Source organism: Pinus tabuliformis, chromosome Q, assembly GCF_031772625.1.
Source record: "Pinus tabuliformis cultivar Carrire ecotype Pingquan chromosome Q, CPIR1, whole genome shotgun sequence".
NCBI lineage: Eukaryota > Viridiplantae > Streptophyta > Pinopsida > Pinales > Pinaceae > Pinus > Pinus tabuliformis.
Window position 1 is genome coordinate 1189286393 of NC_142296.1, and position 13185 is coordinate 1189299577.

The window sequence follows — 13185 nt, forward strand, 5'->3', positions numbered from 1 at the left end:
TCTAATTGAACTATGTGTACTGCAGATTTTTGAGGTGTAATATTGAATTTGTTGCACACAACTCTTGGCATAATATTTGAAGAGGCTCTTGAATCAACAAGGTAGTTATGAACATTTCTGTTGAAAATTTTGTAAGTGAGCAGAAATGGAGGAATATGAGAAATAGATATATCACCAATTAGGAATAAATTTGAAGGATCTAGTTTGTTGGAAGATGATTGAGGTTTTCTCATATCACGGGAAGCTTGGGTAACTACAACAGATGGCTGAGGGGATACAGGAACTGCTTTTAACTCTCTTAATAAGATTTTATGTTGTTGCTTAAGTTTAGTGAGTACATGCAATGAAATGTTTGCTCTAGTCTTTTTCATGCCTTTCACTATATTGTATTCGACTATATCTCAGATTACCGATGTTTTGGAAGTATTTGGAGGATCTAGAGGAATAGGATCGGTTTGACTAGTCTTAGATTTCTTACTTATTGTTTTCTCCTTTACAGGAGTATCAATTTTTCGTTTCTGATTTGTGATAGACATTTCAAGATAGCTTTTACTTCTTGTAGTCACTGGCATAACTTGTGCCTCTTCTTCAGTTTGGAGGATGAAACCCCACATTCCATTTAATTCAACTTTTTGTTCTGTTTCGGCTTCCTCTTTGGCTGGTGAGTCTTCTTCTGCTTCTTAATCAGACTCGGCATTTGAAATGGTGTTCAGGGGTTGTGGTGCAGAAGAAGGATTTCTTTTAAATGAGCAAAAAGGTTTCTTGGGATCAGAGGATTCTGCAACCTGTTTCTTGATTTCAACCATTTCATTAGAAATTGTTTTTAACACTTTCTGAAGGCCTTCAAGATCAAAAGGCTCATTTTAAGCTTTCTTTTTAGAATAATCCTTAAATGTTACTTTCTTTGACTTCCTCTCATCTTTTTGTGATCTCTTTTCCAAATCTATAATCCTTGTTTCTACAGACATGGCTTCTTTCATGTTTTGTACAAGGGTAGCATTATTGGCTCTATCTATGAAAATCATAATATTAGAAGGAAGAGACGATATGTACCGTTCTATTTGTACATCTACTATAGGTTTTGAGGCAACTGGGATTTTATTTAGCAATTTGTTAAATCTGGAGTTCAATTATTTGATCCTTTCATCTGAATTAGCTTTTAAGTTAGAAATATCATTAATGAAGGATGCTATGGTTCTATCGTCAACAAATTTTGTAAGAAATATTTCTTGAAAAGTATCACAGTCCCTAATTGAACTTGCTGGAAGGGAAAAATACCAAGATCCAGTAGACCCTTGGAAGGTATAAGGGAATATTCTAATTACAACATCTTCATGTGCAACTCCATTAAGATTCATGGCTAACATAAAGTTATTTATATGTTCTTCAACCCGAAGACCATCATCAAGATTGTACTTCGATAGCCATTTTTTTGGGTTTGTTGGGAGTGCATTTGGATTTGCAACCAGGACAGCACTAGGGTTTGTCCAACATTGAGCGGGTTGATTGGCCATAACTTGAGTTGGATACTGAGAAGATGGGAATTTCGGTCCAGAAGTAGGTATAGATGGCGAAGAAATTACTTTTGGGTTAGTACTACTAGTGGTAGTACTAATTGGAGAAGTGGATAGTTGAGAAGTTGTGGATTGAGTAGAAGTGAATGGGGAAGTGAATATATGGAAAGGTGATGTGATCTCGCTAGCATCTGATTCAGATCTTGGTGACATAACTTTCCTATGTTGTGGAGGGATGGGTAACTCAAAAGGGGTTACTCCAACCCTTTCACTTTGCAATCTAGTTAATACACCAGTTTGTTGTAATAAGGTATTAACACTTTCTTCATAAACTTTAGGCCTCTCTGGTTTCTCAACAAAAATGTATATATGTTCCAATATATGTATCAAAGAATGGACTTAGGGAGACTCAGGAGTGTAATCTGGGGAAGGTGGTTGGCTTACTACTTCGGGAGATGAGGGAAATGTTTTTATAAATTCAGATTTCTGATCAGGAGATTTTGAATGAGAGCTAGAAGGTGTAGAAGTTGTGGAGGGGTTTTGACTCTTATGAATGTTTTTTGATTGATATTTAGGTTTATATGCCATTCATAGCTAGATGGTCCTCCTTCTAGTGCCAACATGTTACGGCCTCAGAATTCTGCTGCCCAACATGGGGATAACCACCTGGTCCAGACCTTAAGACAACTCCTTTTCCATTTAAAGTGGTGGCTCCGACTAGGGATAATGGGACCAATTTCCCAGTGTGGGTTTTAATATGAGAGTGGGTGGTTCGTGAGGTGAATTTAATATAATAATGATAATCTAAATGACTCATTCTATCATGCAAATCTCTAACTAACTTATTCTAATATAAACCAGGGTATTTCTATGTGGTATGTCATCTACAAAGATATTTGCTTAACATGTCATAATAAAGATCAATCATGCATAAACAATGATGATAACGTATAAAGATAATTTCTTTGACTAAATAGTTAGTCAAAGAAAGTTACAAAATATATCACATATATGATGAGTTATATATGAAAATCAACAATTTCAGCTAGGCATCATACAATAGTGCAATTAATGCTTAACAGGAGGAATAAATCTCATATACAATTCATGAAAGTAAAGTGTTGTCACTAATTAAACAAAAACATAATCAGTCATACAAGATAATAGTACCATATGTGCGAAGTTCTGATCATTTGACTAATGACATGGATCAACTCCTTTCTTCAAATCAAATTATCTCCCAAGAACACAATAGTGCATCAACAAAGGAAAGTAGTCTGATATCTAAAAGAAACAATCATGTTCCATAATTTCACCAAAGCATTCAGAAACTTACAAAAGTGCATTGTTTGCAAATATTTTTGATAAAATTCTAGACCCTTCTCTAAATGCATTCAAGAAGGGTATAAATACTATTCTAACTAATGTGCAAAAATAGATTATACAAAAATTTGAGGGGGTTTCAAACAACCTTCCTCCTAATGAGTTAACTAAATCTAAGAATAAACAGTGGCTTGATGAGCAAAGGCTAAGATGATGATTTTTTGTCTGCGAGCTTGTCCTTCAAATCACATATATCGGTCATTGGTTTGAGTTGAGGATGTGCCCCAAAATGTGTCCTGATTTGTCCTGCGAAAATCACATTGGTTAGAGGTGGCATCATACACTAAGTCGAATGAAGTGAGAAGTTAAGGGTCATGATTTTGTTGTGCGGCTTCATGAGGTATTGCCAATACGAATCCCAATCAGTCTTGGTCAATTTTGCGATCGATTCCCTTTGAGTCTCTACCTTTTTCTGCCAGCTTTTATGCAAAGCACCTAAATCGAGCATTTCTTTTATATTTCCTTCCTTTACCAGGTTGGTGACAAGCAGAGTGTGGTTCACCACCTTGATTATATTCTTTGATACCCCAGCTGCCCTTGCAACTACTAGCTCGGATTGCTTGATTCTCATGTCCCAATCAATCATAATAATGTCATTGTGTGTCTCCTTAATCTCAGGTAGATTGAATTTCCTTTTGTCTTCTATTTCCGGCCATTCGATGAACTCTGAGATGTTGGTGTTCAGATCAGTAAACTCGGTTCTCTAGTCAATCGCCTTATCTATTAGTTGATCGCTAGTAATCACATAAGGAGTAATGTGTGACATATTTAGGTAGAATTGCTCTTACTGTTTCATCAGGAGAGAATTCAATTCCAGCGCCTCTTTAACAAACTCCTCAATAGTAGGAACTTCCTTCTATTTTTCCATGGCTTGTTGCAATTCTTGGAGTTGCATGTTTTTGGCCAATATATCAGCTTCATGGCTTATCTTCAGGACCTCCATGATCTATTGAAATTGGGAAAGTTGCTCATCTGCTTTCCTGTTCACACTTACTTTCTCTGTTTCGAGCTGCTGCTCGAGCTATGCAATCCTCTCCTCCTTTTCTCTAAAAAATGTAGAGACTTTAGTAGCATTGTACATGGTGGCCGTTGCATATGCTCATGTGAACTATGACAATCTAGTCAAGTTCTCAGATGGGTTGAAAGGAATGTCCCTCCAAACTATATCTATTGGCTCATTTCTAGGTGGGAGCTCGGGTGTTTCTACCCTTTTCCTTTTCCTATGTCTTCTTACTACAACCTTCTGGAGCAGGCTATAGAAAACATCAAGTGGAGGGATTTTAGTCACTTTCAAGATGATCTCTTTTGTGCGCAGAGAAAGGATAATCTCATTCTGCTGGGATGTTTCCACCTACTCATCCATAGGCTTGGACTGCTCATCCATGTATTTTGAGTGCATGTCCGTAGACTTGGACTCTGTATTCTCCTAAATATGCAAAGGAGTTTGGAACTCCTTTGTTTCTTGGGTATCTGTCATTTTGGGAGTGTCTTGTTGTTTTTTATTAAACTGATCCCACTCCAACTCCAAACTATTGCTTTTGAAATTTGAACTGATTTCTTTAGGTGGGGTGCTCATGACCTGTTTCTCGGTTGACTACCTGTTGAACTCTGATGTATTATCTGTGTCATGGGCCTTCCCTGTATCTGGTGTTTTCTTAGTATTCACTTGAGATTCTATTCTAGAACAAGGCCCTTCATTGTTAACAGTCACATTGGGCGTAGACTTATCTTCGATCTTCAACAAGTACATTGGGATTACTTCGAGCCTTTCATTTCTGAATGCCCAAAATTTTTCAAAATCTTCAAGACTCAGGTTGGCTTTAGCCCATTTGAATGCTTGTTTGAAGGATTCAGCTGAATGTAATAGGTCTTCAAAATCATTATTCTCATGTTTGTATGGCTTGAGCTTTACCATAGTAGTGATGTTATATGGTACCTTGTCTGGATCAAATTGCCTTTTTGGCAAAGTATGAAGCCTGAGGGCTTCCATGCTTACTGACTCCTTAATCGCATGATTAAAATTTGCTAAAGAAAAAGAACCACACTTGACAGGAAAAGAGGGCCATAATAACTCCTTATTTTCTTTGAGAACTTTAGTGAGGCCTTTTCCCACAGTCTGGTGGGTGATTTCCCTTGCCAACAATTTATGAGAAAAAAAAAAGGAAGTTCAGTTGTGCTACCAGAAACCCTAACATATGTGACCCATTATTTAATAAAATATTTGTCAACAACTTGAAGGTTTGTAGCGGCTTCTTGGGAAAGCCTGGGGGCTTTCTTATTGAAAATTATTTGATGCAGGGGTAAAATAATAACATGACATATTTTATACAAATGGGGTATATAATGGGATTCCCACATTTTCTTATGACTGAGATTAATAGGGTATGGGTCCTTTAAGGAAAATTTCCAACCCATGGTCAGAAATGTAGTGCAGAAACGAATGACGACCATAATGTACGCACTAAAATAGAATGGAGGAAGGTCCTCTGGAGAGGAGGATATATTTTGTCTATATTTTGTAATGATGGTGGCTAGGTTATCAGATAGGATGGTGGCCCAAATTGATAATGTGGGAATTAACGCAGGCATCAATCAGAGGAATCCATTCTATGGAAAACTTAGCATTATTTGGTAACCCATATAGTCTACATAATATAGTAGCTGCATAGTTGTAGGGGTTTGCCAAAAAGGTTATAGCATACATACCCGATTTATCAAATTTGAATTTGTTCTCCAATACTCTCCAACCCTGAATCAACTTGAAGGGTTCTTGGTTCTTCTTTGCAAAGTTGGCCATGCATGTCTTATCATATATATCTTGAGGGTCAAGTATATGGTACATTTTCTTCAGGTCCTCTACTCTGAATGACCCCATGAGTTCCATTCTTGAATTCCTGAATTGTCTATCTTTAATGGTGAGGTTTTCGACCACCCACCTTATCATATTAGTGTGTGGGAGAATTTTAGCCCTTGCTCCAATCCTATGAAGGAAGGAACAGGAAGCATCCTTGAATTGAAGTCTCGAATGTCTTGTTGAGTTAGTTGTTGCTCTTTTCATTGTAATCTTGGGATGCTCTTCCTCAATCCTATTGTATATGACCTCCCAAGTTGTTTCTCCTCTGTGAGCGCTGCAGACTGTATCAGAGAATATAGGATCCATCCCTATAAACTTGGATTCAGCAATGCTCTGCTCTTTCTATCTTTGTATCACCTTCCTCAATGACATGTCTTTTGTAGCTTACCTGAAATGGACAAGATATATCAGTGCAAACTGTATCGGGCAATTAAGACTAAAAGATTTTCTGAAATGACTTTGGATCGTGAGAAAGGTTTAAATGAGATACTCAACATTAACTACCCATACCTTGTAAAATCATTACCTCTCCAAGGACCACTAAACATTTATTAACCTGTGAATCCATTCGTTTTTATATTAAACACAATTATTTCACACACTTACCACTCTTATTCACACATGACAATCTTTAAAAGGATGCAATATAGCTCTGCGTGTTCTATAATGCAAAATGCTATTGTCGCAATATCACATTTTGCAAATCATTAAGGGATGTCATAGTGGAATAGCTTAATTACTTGCTATTTTTTGCGAAGTGCGATTTGCGAAATAACAAGGTTCTTTTGATCGGGATATCGTAGCGGGAGGTTTGATCACGTATCGTAATTTTTTAAAGGTTTTCTATTGATCCAGGTGGCTCTAGAGACACACAAAGGACAAAGAGGACTCAGGAAATCTCAAAAATAAAAGTGATCAAAATGCTTTCAAACTAGGACCAAAGCATAGATCATGTCGCCCTAATCGCAGCATGTGAACGGTTCATCAAACCGAGTTTGTATGTGAAAGTTAGAAGTAGTTGAAGTTGGGTTGACTTTTTGCTGACTAGGTAGGCTTAAGGAGGCCGCAATTTGGACTTTTTCCGGCGAACAGAATCCGGCCAACTCTAGCTAGATTCCGGGCAAAATTGTTACTTGTTTAAAAATATTCCTTCGATCAAAAAACTGAATTTTCAACACTGCCTATTGTTTGTATAATATATATATATATATATATATATATATATATATATATATATATATATAGATATATAGATATAGATATATAAGAGGGGGTGGGGGCCACCAACCCCACCACCCCCAACCACCATCACACTATATACAAGCCACATTTAAGTGAGGTTGGTGGGGATCGAACTTGTTGAGCACACGTGGGTCGGCCCCCACCGGGCAGCCCCATTTATGGTGCATACACCATAAAGGACGACACCACCTAAACGTACCACCATATAATGCGACCACAAGTTAATGTGCCCAGACCTCAAATAACCAATGTATGTTCAGTTAGTGTGGGAGGCATGGGGTAGGCTGCCCAATGCAGACCCAACCCCCTTTTTAATTCATTTCAGTTTCTAAAACCATAACGTGTAAAAAAAAGGAGGGGTGGGGTTTGACCACCTGACCCCTCCTCAACTAATGCTTATGTTTACCACTGCACCAAACAAACTTCATTGGTATTTCCACCCAAAGAATAATATAAACCTAGCATTTTCCCAATGTACCCAAGCATGGAGGAACCAAGAGCGGGCATGCATTTCGAGACAAGAGGAGGCAGTGCATGCAATTCGAGGCATAATTTTCCAAGAGGGCTAAATTTTCACTTTGTCAGAATTTGACAAGTTTTATATGGTTTTAGTACTTCTCGGTGCCATGAATGCAATGGCACTGTACATTTCTCCATCAGATTTCTGCATTTTTCGGCCATTTTTCAGTATGCAGGTGGAACCATGACTACTGCAGAAATAGGGAGCGAAACCATGATTCATGAAATTTTCCCGAGGAGGTAAATTTTCTCCATGTAGGAATATAGTCAAGTTTACAATCGTCTTTCATGGTTTTCCACGGGGATCGCAATGGCAAGGTTAGATTCACCTTTGGAGTTGCATATTTCCAGTCCACCCATTGAGCAAAATCTTTGAGGAATCTATGGGAATCTAAAATATTCCTTGAGCCCCAGATTCTCAAATTTTCAAAATTAAAAAATTTGACAATCGATTTTGCACTATTCGACACCAAGAATCTGATGGTGCATTCAGATTTCTCATTTTCTCATTCTATTCTTCAGCCACTTTTCTAAGTGGAATGCAGGGGTCAGCATTCATGTGCGAGTAGTCATTTCCATGCGATTGATGTCGTCAGATCGAGGGCACGAACAACTTCAACAGTTTGGCATCCACTTCTTCAGATGGGCCCCAGTTGTGAGGTATATGAAGTGTGTTCATGTACTTCTTTTGCTATGCATTGTGCTGCATAGATCCCTGGTTGATGTTTGATGAGGGATCTTGTTTATTACTTGTTCTCGTGATTCCTGCTTGATGTGACGCAGAATCGTTTATGTGTTGTACTTGTTGTCATGATTTGTCATGTTATGTTTTGAGATCCCTTTGTTGTATGTTGATGGGACACTCATGTTTTCGTCATGCACATTTTCATTGAGATCCCTTTTATGCCATATTGGTGGGATGCTCATCATGCATGAGTTTATGTCATACTGATAGGAGTCTTTTGACTGAGAGTTCCTGTAGCGGAACATCTCTTAGAGCCATTCCTGCATGAAGGCATTTTCCATGTATGACAACGACATCACCTCTATGTACATCATCACTATTGACAACACTTAATGCAGTAGCCTACACCATCTTGACACCGGGGCCTAGAGACGTAGTCCCTCCTAGACAAACTCTATTATCAATGGCTTATGTTTTCATGTGTTGATGATTGATATGTTCCACTTCTTTAAAGCATGCATATGTATTCACTTATGTTATTTTAAAAATGCAATTTAACACATCACGAAAGTAAAAGGTCTTAAAAGGGTCCTTCGTCACACCCGAACGTGGATCATTTATGATCATCACATGGAAAAGCTTGATTTGCGATTTGCGATGAGGATCACATCCTTGGGTTGTTTTGCAAGATTTTTTTGAGGCAATTTCTTAGAGTAAGGTTTTATTATCCTAAGACTAAAAATTTAAAAAGGGTTCCCATTTATATCTCTAACCTTAGCTATTGTTATTCATAAATGCGGTGGTTTTTCATAGTACAACACATTGTTTATTTTCTATGTTTTAGAATTCGTATGTAGGTAATTTATGTATGGGGTTTAAACCTACAAACGCTTTATCCCTCTGATTCACAAATTACAACAATGACAATAACATGATTATACATTATTGTAACTAATACAAATCATAGTAAGAAAGCTAGTAGCATAGGTGACAAGGACAATTGAGCTACGACTCACTAACAAAGGATGGAAGTACCTACAACGGAAGGAGAATACAAGTTTATTGTTTACTCTTGTGAGTATTTTCCTCCCATTAACAAAATAGTAAAGAAAAAAAATAAAAGGTTTGTCCATCTACCATGGAAAATTTTAGGGGCTAATGTTCGCCCAGTGGGCTAATTTTTCATGATTTGTCCATAAAAAATATTCGCCAAATTCCAATTTTATAAAAGACGATTCGCCTAAATTTTAGAATATAAAATTGTTTTACCTTAAAAATCGCCAACATTATATAGAGACTATATATAAAATCATTATAAATTTGAATAATTTTACAAATATATCAATAAATATTTTATAGTTTGCATATTATGGATTAGTGAGATTCGCCATGTTTTGAAACTTCAAGAAAATTTTCCATCCTTAAAATTTTCCTTGCTGGCATCTACTAACCTTGAATTTTTACTAGCATCAAACCATCCAATCTATTGGTAAACAATCTTATTAAATGTTAATTATCTTATACATCACATAATACTGCCACAAGAACAACAAAACATTACATCTGTGTTGGTCTCATGAGGAGGCAGGTTTCTGCCAAAACTATATACATAAGTTCCTAGAATCTGACATCTTTTCAAATTTTATGTGAAGGTTCGTAAAAACTAGAAATAACACTTGAAAGCAAGAGACAAAAAAAATGAAATGTAACCCAATGCACAACTGCTAAAATGGATCCCATTGCATCCCAGTATGAATGCTAGAGTCTCTAGCTTGTTAAGAGATGCTAGGAGTAAAAGAAGAACATTTGTTCCATGTTTTCCCTGACCATCCTGCTCATCTCCCTAATTTTTGACGAAAACCAATCCATGAAGCCCTTACTTGGCTTTCTTTTGCCTATTTGAACATTCTCCTAGAGACCAAATCCATGAAGCAAGCACCATGAAAAAAGAATAGAGTTACAACTACCACCAATTCTAGATGATCAACTGTTTATAGATCGTCTAAATGACTTGCAACTGCTAATCCTGCCAATGGTATTGGAATCATCCAAATGTATTTCCATTTTATCAGGATCATTTTCACAGTGTTCTTTGGATTGATCGATTTCCTGCAAATGTATAAGAAGGTATTATGCATCGAAAGGGTTCATGTTGAGCTAAGAGTGTGAAGCTAAAAATAGCATTTCCCAAATTCATGAATAGATTGAAATGAGTAATGAAGAATAGTCGTTTTACTAATCATGTTGCTAAATAAAAATTAAATTTGTTGCATGAAGAATGGAGTTGAACATTTTTACAAAGTCCATTGATAAGAACATGTTAAAATCACTGGTGAAAGGAATGAAAGTGAAATATCGCAACTGATTTATTTGTTGTTTGTTGATAACCTCTAGTAGTACTAGCTAAGAAATGTAGTAATTCAAACATATTATTGACAACTGCCACATACACACTTTTCATGACTTTGGTTATGGAGTACAAGATTGCAGACAATGTACAAGACTAACTTCTAGAAAAAGGATATCTCATTTCCTATTTTCTTTCTTCTAAGAGTCACTTGATGTAGTTATCACATTATAATAAGTCTTTCTGGTTTGGACACTGAAAAACCGCATCGTTCCACCCACAATTGGTCCTCTAATGCATATGCCATGCTTGCACTAATTCAATGCCTCAAGGTTTCTTTTACACATGAAACTATCCAAAATTGGTTGCCTATTAGCTTTATTCTCTGGTGACAACAAGAGTGGCGAGGTAAAGACCATTTTGACCCCATTTGTTGCCATCAAACATCATGGAGGACACCTATGTGAACTTGAATAATAGAGGATGTCATTTATCAAAAGCCAAAAATGGATTTTTCAGCTAAATCCACCACCTGGTTTGTGGATCCCTCTTTGTGCTCCAATGGTGTTTCTTAGGCCCAAAAAAGAGACACACACACTTTCTGCATATCACTTGTTATATACCTAGGGGGGATAATATGGGGTACCAAGGGAGGTACCCAAGGTAATAATGTAATAATGGGATGGGCCATAGTAATAAATAAGGTGGTTAACCCATATCAAGTAAGGGACCACAAGTAGTTAATAATAATGTAATGGGCCAATGATATTAGTTGATGGTATGAGGGAACCATGGTAATGACCCATGGTATTGTATGTATGAGGCCTATATAGAGGCTAGTGACTCCATGTCAAGGAATATTGTCAAGGATTATTGTATGAACATGGATATGGCTTGTAGAGTGTTCTCCTTCCTTAAGGAGTGAATGTATGGTGTTGCCCTACCATAAGGATTTCGATCAATAAAGAATCATTTCATATTATTTCTGCATTTATTTGCATTATCTTATATTTTCATATCAGATCTATAACAAGTGGTATCAGAGCACTTTCTTGGGAAAAAGTGGAGAATTTTTTTTATTTGTTGCAGGATTTCAGGGGCGGTGAGTTTACAGATCAGATATGTATGTTTTAGTGCAATATCTACAAAATCTAATTGCATATCTAGATTCTATGTGAAAAAATACCCGATTTCAAAAAAACAATTGGTTGAATCAGAGTTCGGATGAAGGAGATATCACTAATCTAAAAATCAGTGGCATTGTAGACAATTTTTCGGGGCAGCGAATTTGCGGCGCAGATCTAGACGTCCTAGCACAAGATATGCAAAATCTAATTGCGTATCTGGATTCTTGGTGAAAAAATACCCAATTTAAAAAAAAAATCAGTCGAATCAGAGTCCGGATGAGGGAGATATCGCTGATTTAAAATCAGCTCATTTTTTCAGAATTTTTGGTGACGGCAGGAGAGTTACAACGCAAATATGAAATTCCAGTGCATAGATCAGGATTTATACCACATGGGAAGATGCAGAATGATTGTTCCATTTCTGAAAACAGGTCATAATAGGGATTCTGAGCAATATTGACGGAATTGTGGCCATTTCAAATTTTCGCCAAGTGACTTTTTTCAAAACCTTCTTCATGGCGGTTCTATATTTTACAGGAAAATATAATGGTTCTACTATTGAAGAATACATAAAAGAATATAAGAGGTTATGGAAAAACAATTGGAAATGGTCTGTAGTGCAACTATTTAGAGATGATGCAGCCACATGGTGGGGATTACTTAACCAAAAGAAGTGTTACAACCTGCCTAATGAAGAATTTGAAAAATTCCTTTTAGACCAATGGTCATATACTAGAAAAAAGATAAAGAGAAGCATATGGGTTATTTCCTACTGGTATATCTTTATTGCGGGTTGGTTGATTCAGAAAGAGAAGATCATTGTTTCTATAACTCCTAGTTGCAAGCATAATTTCATCAATGTTAATTTGGAAAAGATATTGCAAATTCCACCAAAACACATTGAAAACACACAAGTGGACAATCAGGATGTTCTAGTGTATAAGGATTTGAAGATTTCTATGGATAAGTATGTGTTGCATGGTGATTTTTATACTTCAGAGATGGATAATATGGATGTTGTTTTGGGATATCCTTGGATGGAAACTTGCGGGTACTATCAATATTAATGTGCAGAAGAAATTCCTGAAGCTCTGGTATAAAAAGAAGAAAATTACATTACAGGATATTTCCATCAATAAACAGGTAGAGTACATGGAGGCTGAAGCAGAAGATGTTCCAGGGACTGACTTATCAAATGATGAGCCTTTGATGATCGACAATCAAACACAAACAGAGGCTAAAGCAGAAAAAGTTACAGGTACATCAGATGAGGGCTCAGTGGTTGAAGTCATATTGGAAAAGAAGACACCACAACAGGCACCACAGCAGGGTGAATTAAAGAAAAAGACACCATGGGTTAAAACTTGAACATATCATCACCCACATCACCCTGCAAGAAAACAACCAACAAGATGGCAACCAATTAGCCACAAGGAAAACAACCCCCGTATGACGGATAGCGAGGAGCGAAGATCCACCTACTATACATCAACACAGAAGAGCTGCCATGGTCA